Below are 7,170 nucleotides of genomic sequence, written 5' to 3'. Positions count from 1 at the left end.
CCCCAACTGCCTCCCTGCCTGAGTACATTATTTATCTTTACTTTCTCACTGCAAAAACATTCAGTGACTTACGAAGCCATGAGGCCTGTCCAAAGTCCCCATGCTACCTGGGCCTGCCTTCCTTTCTTGCCCCATTTTTATCCCTGGGCATCTCAAATAGCAGCTGCTAGTTCTGTCCGCATGTAGCTGGATTAAGCCATCCACACTTGAGGCTGATACGGGAGTGGGGAAGCAGGGTGGTGGTGGGTGCCAGCCGGGTATACCCAGGGGGGTGTCTGCTGAAATCAGAGGGAAGGCATGTTTTCTTATTCTCACAAAGGCACCCAGGCTGGCTGCACCCCCAGGAAAGAGGTTGCCGAGTGAATTGATCTTGGTGCTTCTTCCTATTTTGATGAACTTTCAGCTCCATTGAAAATACCCTTTTTGATCACTTAGCTCCTTACTGAAGAATGAAATATACGAACTCCATATTGCAGCCTGCCAATTCTCTACCTGCCTAGGCACTGCCTCACCGTCACAGTTAGTGCAAACAAGGCCAGCGAAAACAAAAACTCTATTCTTGAGCCAAGAACCTGGAGAATCTGCTCATACCTGATCAGGAGCTTGAGACACAAGTGCATCGGGGAAGGTTACTCAGGAGGGTGTGCTCCGGCTAACGCTGGCTTTGAGGAAGCCAGAGTCCCTGTGCCCCTCTGCTCAGCAGCCTGCTGTAGCCCTGGGTGGGCTGTTTCTTCACTGTGCAGTGAGGTTATGTAACTGGCAGCTCAACTGTTTCATGTGACCACTCTCCTGGTTTAAGTATCTGAGTTGGAACCCCACATTTCCTCCATTATCTGTTATTGTTTTTTTTTATCTTGCCCCAAGATCTGTCAAACATGTGAAATATTCACTTAACCACCCTCTGCTCACATCACACAGGCCGCTAATGGTGCACAGATTCTCTTTGGATCTTAACAAATTATAACCCTGGGGGCACTCATGTCAACCTCACAATGCCTGGCACCTGGAGGTTTCAGCCAGCAGTTGTTTAGTTGACTTTACTTGCTGGAGAAGATGGGTGGTATTTAAGAGTAGACATCTCCCCGTCTCAGCTTGTACAAGTCTGACCTACCCTGGTCCAGGGCATTGGATCAGTCATGTCCTAACATCATTTTTCCAGCCTGGCTTGCTCTTGCTTTTGTGGGATGAATGGAATGGCTGTGTAGTATAGGATTTGACATGAATATTTTATTTCTGCACTAAAAACAGAGTCCAGGTCTGTTTATTATACCTTTATTTAAGCAATAACCTGATTACATGCTTAATTCTGTGATGGAGCCCAGAAGATTAAATAGCCCCTCTAAACTTCAGTCTCCTTATCTCTTGAAGGAAGTTGGATTACAATAATCTCTAAGGATTTGTGCAGTTGGAACACACATGGTTATTACTCACATCAATAAACCACTTAAAGGAAACTCCCCATTTTGCTGGTGAGTCATTCAGTAGCATTCTTCAAGTCAGTCTCTGGCAAGCCACTTAACTTGTTCAGACCTCAGTTTTTTCAGCTGTAAGGTTAGAATAACAGTGGCTGACACACCCACTTTTACACTGGAAGTTTCTTATGAAAATCAAGTAAGATAACTAGGTGAAAGTATCAACCCTCCAGTGCCATCCAAAGCAAGGGACTATCTTTTTTATTTCCCATTTATATATGAAAGTGTTAAGAAATATTAGCAATTTTAGAAGAACTAAACTGCTACGTGTGGACTTGTGGACATAGGATTCTTTCATTAGCTTGCTTGATAGTCACACAGGGATGGAAGGAACTCCAATGGAAAACTGACCCATTAGTCCTTCACTCATCTCCTTTCCCCCGCAGCCCTGAGGGAGGGCAGCCTTGAGCAGCCACCCACTAAAACTGCCCTTTGGTGCTCTTTGTTCTTGTCTGCCTGGGGCCACTTTAGCCAGATCTCTCGAAGCCTGTCTGCCTCCAGGCCCCCATTTCCGGAATAGGAAACTGGGGATGGTGTTGAAATCATGAAAGATCAAAGGATAGAACACCTCAGGCCAGTTCTCCTTTCTCATTTCTTCTGTCTGGTGAATGTCACAACAACATGAAGGGCAGAACTGGGAAGAGACTAGAGAAGGTGTTACAACATCCAGGCTTAGGAAATCTTTGCAAATGTTTTCCCAAGTCACATTGTATTGTAACCGCTCAAAAACTTCATTTCTTTAATGTGGTTTCATTTCTTTAATGTGACCTTTGCTCCTTTCTTTCCTCTGGATTTAAACTGGCCTTGTCCACTCTAATAGCACCATGACTCATCTGCCTGCCTCTTCCTTGCATGTCCACTCACTTCCTTAATTACTAAGCCCTCAGGATATCAGATTCTGGTCAGCATCAGTCTTAAGTACAAAGCCTCAGGTCTGTTGACTACAGAAACGTAGTTTCAGTCAAGCTAAAAAAGCAATTTTGACTTCAGCTGTGTTTCAGCCTAAGGCCCATCCATGAAAGTGGAATTGTTACAGAAGGCCAAAGAAATACCAAGCACGCTTCCTAGAGAAAGGGAGGGACCCCGTTTATTAACACTAGTGGACTCTGGGAATAATTTCCAAATCAGAGTGAAGTAACATGCAGAGAGCCTGTCTATATATATCCCACTGGGGTCTATGTCTTGCAGATATGGTCCCGCCCCCTTTCGTGGGCTTTCAGGAAGGCCCCCAGGTGTTGGGGGTCCCCAGGACAGATCCGATGATCTGTCCTGGGGCCAGCGATAATGACCTCCCCCCCACCCCAGGGCAGTGCATTGTTCACAGTTTTTATGGCCTGACACGCCTTGCAAGACTAGTTTCCTCCTCAGAATGACTCTACGAAACCAGACAGTACATGCCATGGCTGACACAGGACGTAATATATTGATCAAATACTCCCTACCCTGGCCCAACCAATCAATAGATCCCACAACCCCACCTCCCTTAGTCACCATGATTAATAATTTCCCCCTAAATAACCCCCTGAAAGCCACTGGAAGCCCTGTTTTAGAGCACTAGCACACCTGTGTATCCAGGCTTGCCACCATTTCCTTTAAAAACCCTTCACTTTCTTTGTTGTAAACTCCTGTTCACATTTTATTGGGCTTTGATGAATAGGCAAAAGAACCTTTTGTGTTTGGTAACAACGTTTGAACTGGGAGTGTTATCTGACTCCAGGATGGACAACAATTGCCTAGGATTCTGCAGGACAACCAGCTCTGTCTTCTATGTCAGGGCTACTCAGTGGGGTTCCCAGCCCAGCAGCAGCAGCAGCCCCCAGAGCTGTGGAGACGCAGCAGGGAGGCCAAGCCCCAGCCCACTGAACCAGGAATCTGGGTTTTAACAAGGTCTAGAGAGATTTTTGTGCCCAATAAATTTTAAGAACCAACATTCTAAGTTATTCCAGGACACTTTGGTGCTAGCTAGGGAAATGGGTTGTGGTTCAGTAACAGGTATTATGAAATAGCTGCTCGGGTTCCCCGATTCTTCTGGGTCTCGGGACCCTCACAGGGACTTCCCTTCTCTCTCACCTGGAAGACTTGCTTGTCTTCCCACCGTTCCAGAGAGATAGCAGGGCAGCACCGGATGTCCTAAAGACCAAGGAGGAGGAGGCAGACATCTCCTTTGCCTACCCAGTGCCCACCTCCAACTACCACTCAAAAACCTGGTCTCCAGAGAGCAAATCCATTCCCTTCTCACACCCCCTCTTTCTGAGCTTCAAATCTCTTCCTGTGAGGAAAGTCCAGGACACCCCAAGCTGGACGTCCCTTAACAGAGAAGTACCTGACCTAACTCAGCTGTTTGTATGCCCACAGCCTGCTCTGTTCCTTACTTTTGGCCCTCCCCTTCCTTCTGGGTTTCTGAGGAAAGATCCTAGTGGGGCCTGGCAGAGGGAAGAAGTGTGTGGGACAACTCGATGTGCTGCACAAGGCCGGGGTGGGGTGGAGTGTACAGTCTGCAAGGACAGAGGGAGCCCAGTTACAGCAATAAGTGGTGGTGAGCTGAGACGTCGAGGCCTCAGAGGAAAAGAATGGCAAGAGAAAGCTGGCCCAGGGCTCTGTAAAAATACTTTTAAATAAATATTTGTTAAGGCTTAAAGATATGCTTGTGCATTAATGATTATAACTTCTAAGTAAATAACATTTTTTACACAAACTTCATGTAGAGTCCTTTATTGGATTGCAGTCCTTGCATAACCATGTTTGGGTAGGGAGAGCCACTGGCCGAACCTCCAGCAATGTTCCCCTCCCGCAGTGCAGGACACACTTGCAGAGATTGGCTCCAACAGTGACAATGGACCTTCAGACTTTTGTGTACACATTTCAACAACTGCTTTCTTCAGGGACATTATGTTCCCGCTCCTCTAAGTGCGTGTTGCCAGGGGGAACTGTGAGCTTCTCTCTAGTCCACCTGGCCCAGCCCTGGGCTGGGAGGGAAACTTCATCCAGTCATCTTTGTTTGATGCCCCACCTCAGACCCTGATCCTTGGAACGAGTTCTTTTCTGGAACAGAGAGCAAGCCTCCTTAGTCATGGTGATCAGAGTTGTAATAATGCATTTCCTGCTTTGTGAAGAAAGCCAGTGTGATGAAATAAGGCAGACCCTGGGAAGGAAACCAGTGAGAGAAGCCTGGGCTTATCTGAGGTCTTAGTGAAGACTTCTAGGCCAGCCACCCCACTACCATTTCTGTGGGAGTGCCAAGCTTTCAGTAACCCTACCCTTTCTTTCCACTTAATCCAGTTTATGTCAAGTTTCTATAACTTGCAACCAAGAGTTATAACTAACAAATAGTGAGGGCTAGGTTGGGGATAGGGTCCGTGGAGGCCATTATTCAGCTGTGACATAGGAGCTGCCGGAGTGTAGAGAATAAAGGCAGGTGGAGAGGGGAGATCAAAACCTCATACCATTGTTTATTGATAATTTGGGATTTCCTCTTGGAAAAGCTTCAAATTTATTTTGAAATGCAGACATGTAACTGCACAGGAACTTGATGTTAGATTCTGATCAGCATCAAGCAGTCTTAAGAACAATGCCAGGGCTAACCTCAGGGCCTGATACAATGACTAACTACCCTCTACCCTGGCCCCAGTCATTCAGTAGAGGCCAGGACCCCAGCTCCCTTAGTCACCATGGTTAATGATTTCTCCCCTATATAACCCAGCTCCTTCCTGGAAGCCATTCAGAGCCAGTTTTCAGAGCATCAGCTCACCTGTGTCTCCAGGTTTGGTGCCAGTTCCTTAAATAAGTCTTTAGTTCCTTTGCTGGAAACTCCTGTCCGTGTCTTATTGGACTTTTATGTGTGCAGGCAAATGGATCCCTATAGGCCAATAACAGGAAAAAAAGAGGATCTTTATCTCTAAGAACTGCAAAAGTCAGCTGGGAACAACATTAAACTCTATAATTTTTTTGAGATTTCAATCAAAAGTGGCCAGTAGTGGCTGCTCTTCCTCTCTTAACACCAGTCCCTCTTCCCCCCAGGCCTGTCCATCTGTTCCTCTCCTTGCCCTGATACCTCAATGGCTCACTGAGGGGTGCAGAGAGATGGCAACGAGAGCATGGGTTTGGAGTCAAGACTGGTTTGAGTGCTGGTTCATCATCTCTATACTCTGAATATCAGCCTCTTCACTGCTAAAACTGAGCTAATGACATTTACTTGTAGCTCCAGGGAGGAGTCAAAATCATTACTATAAAAATGCTTAGCACACAGAAGATGTTCCATTATAAATCTTGAAAGACCCCTGTGAAATACCCATTTCTAAAGACTTTTCTTTCTAATCCTGGGTATTTCCAGAAGTGGCCAATGTTTCAATGTGCTGGGACCAGTCCAGCTGTGACTTCTCCTTTAACCTTTGAAGCCAGGTGTGCGAAACTTTTCTTCTGTGATTTACTTCTGGCTGTTCTTCCCCTAGTGTTGCTAAAACATAAAGAAGTAAATCTTAGTGCGGGGTGACTGTTTCTGTTCTAGCACAAAGATTAGGTCACTTACAGATAACCAATGTTGTCTCAGATAGTATCATAGGACTGAGTCACTGAATCCAGCTCCTACAGTAATCAGGTCTCACTCACTGCCCATGTGACAGAACTTGACCAGAATGGGAAAGGAAAAGATCAAAATCACAGTTATTTTGATAGAGATATGTTTAATCATAAGGTTTTCCATTAATATACCTAGTAAGCACCATTCCCTAATTTAATAATCTTGATAATACTGTCTGCAAACAAACAAAAATAATAACACCCTAAAAAATAACAGTAGCTTACGGTTATGGACAGTTTTACTTGGGAAATGGCTTCATCCATTAACTATGTGATTTACAGACAAGTTAACACCTCTGCTGACACTGTGCACTTAATCAAATTCCCATGACATAATGTAGTTCCCTCAGACTTTCTATGGAGATTCTGGGTTCACTGGAGAAAGATCAAGAGGTTTCCTTTGAATTGAGTGTAGAAATTGAAGTGGGAGGTCAGCATGTCATTTTAGAATCTCTACCTCCCAGTACAGCACCTCAATTTAGATCAATTTGGTCACTGGGCCTGTTTACTAAATGGTATCCATCCATCCATCCATCCATCCATCCATCCATCCATCCATCCATTTATTCTTTTGTTTTCCTCCCTCACTTATTTAACAAAGATTCAATGTATGTGTCAAGAATATAAAAATCAGTAAGAGAACTTCTAAGTTAAGTTGTCAGAATGAGTACACACATAATTAAAATACTTTCACATGTAATTGTAAAAGAGTTGCTGAAATCATACATTTAGTCATAACAGTTAGGATTGGTTCAATGCCATCTCCTAAGCAAAGTCCCTTAATTAGAATTTATCTTCATTTTCTTTATATTCCAAAAGGGCTGGTACAGAATCCTTCGTATTACAGTACTTTTCTGAACTATGTCCAGCACAGCCAGGAGTGAACCTGAGGAGGGGCGGTGAAAGATTAAAGAAAACAGACAAGAGAATACAGTTGGGGCCAGGTGGATCACTGTGCCTGGATGAGGAAACAGTGACACAGCCTGTAAGCTGAGTTTTTACTAGTATTTTATAGTCAGATCACACAAAGCAAAACAAGGGCAAGATGTTTACAATGTTCTTGTGAGTTTCAAATCTGCTTCTTTCCTGTTGTTGCCATTCTCTGAACTCTATCAAGCTTGTT

General features: G+C 44.7%; 1 long non-coding RNA gene across 2 annotated transcripts in view; it reads right to left on the bottom strand.

Moving 5' to 3' along the window:
- Positions 1 to 4,222: 4,222 nt before the first annotated feature.
- LOC102262494 overlaps positions 4,223 to 7,170 on the bottom strand; it is a 7,517-nt gene continuing 4,569 nt past the window's right edge. Inside the window, exons 2-3 of one of the 2 annotated variants that reach the window (XR_313764.2) lie at positions 5,221 to 5,328; positions 4,223 to 4,614 (exon numbers count right to left, since the gene is read on the bottom strand). This is a non-coding gene — a long non-coding RNA (uncharacterized LOC102262494). The remainder of the gene's footprint in view (positions 4,615 to 5,220; positions 5,329 to 7,170) is intronic. The other variant, XR_001362715.1, reaches the window with a different exon arrangement.

The sequence above is a fragment of the Myotis brandtii genome, unplaced genomic scaffold, assembly GCF_000412655.1.
Source record: "Myotis brandtii unplaced genomic scaffold, ASM41265v1 scaffold298, whole genome shotgun sequence".
NCBI classification, from domain to species: domain Eukaryota; kingdom Metazoa; phylum Chordata; class Mammalia; order Chiroptera; family Vespertilionidae; genus Myotis; species Myotis brandtii.
Note: the sequence above shows the minus strand (reverse complement) of the source record. Positions and strands in the feature narration are given on the sequence as shown.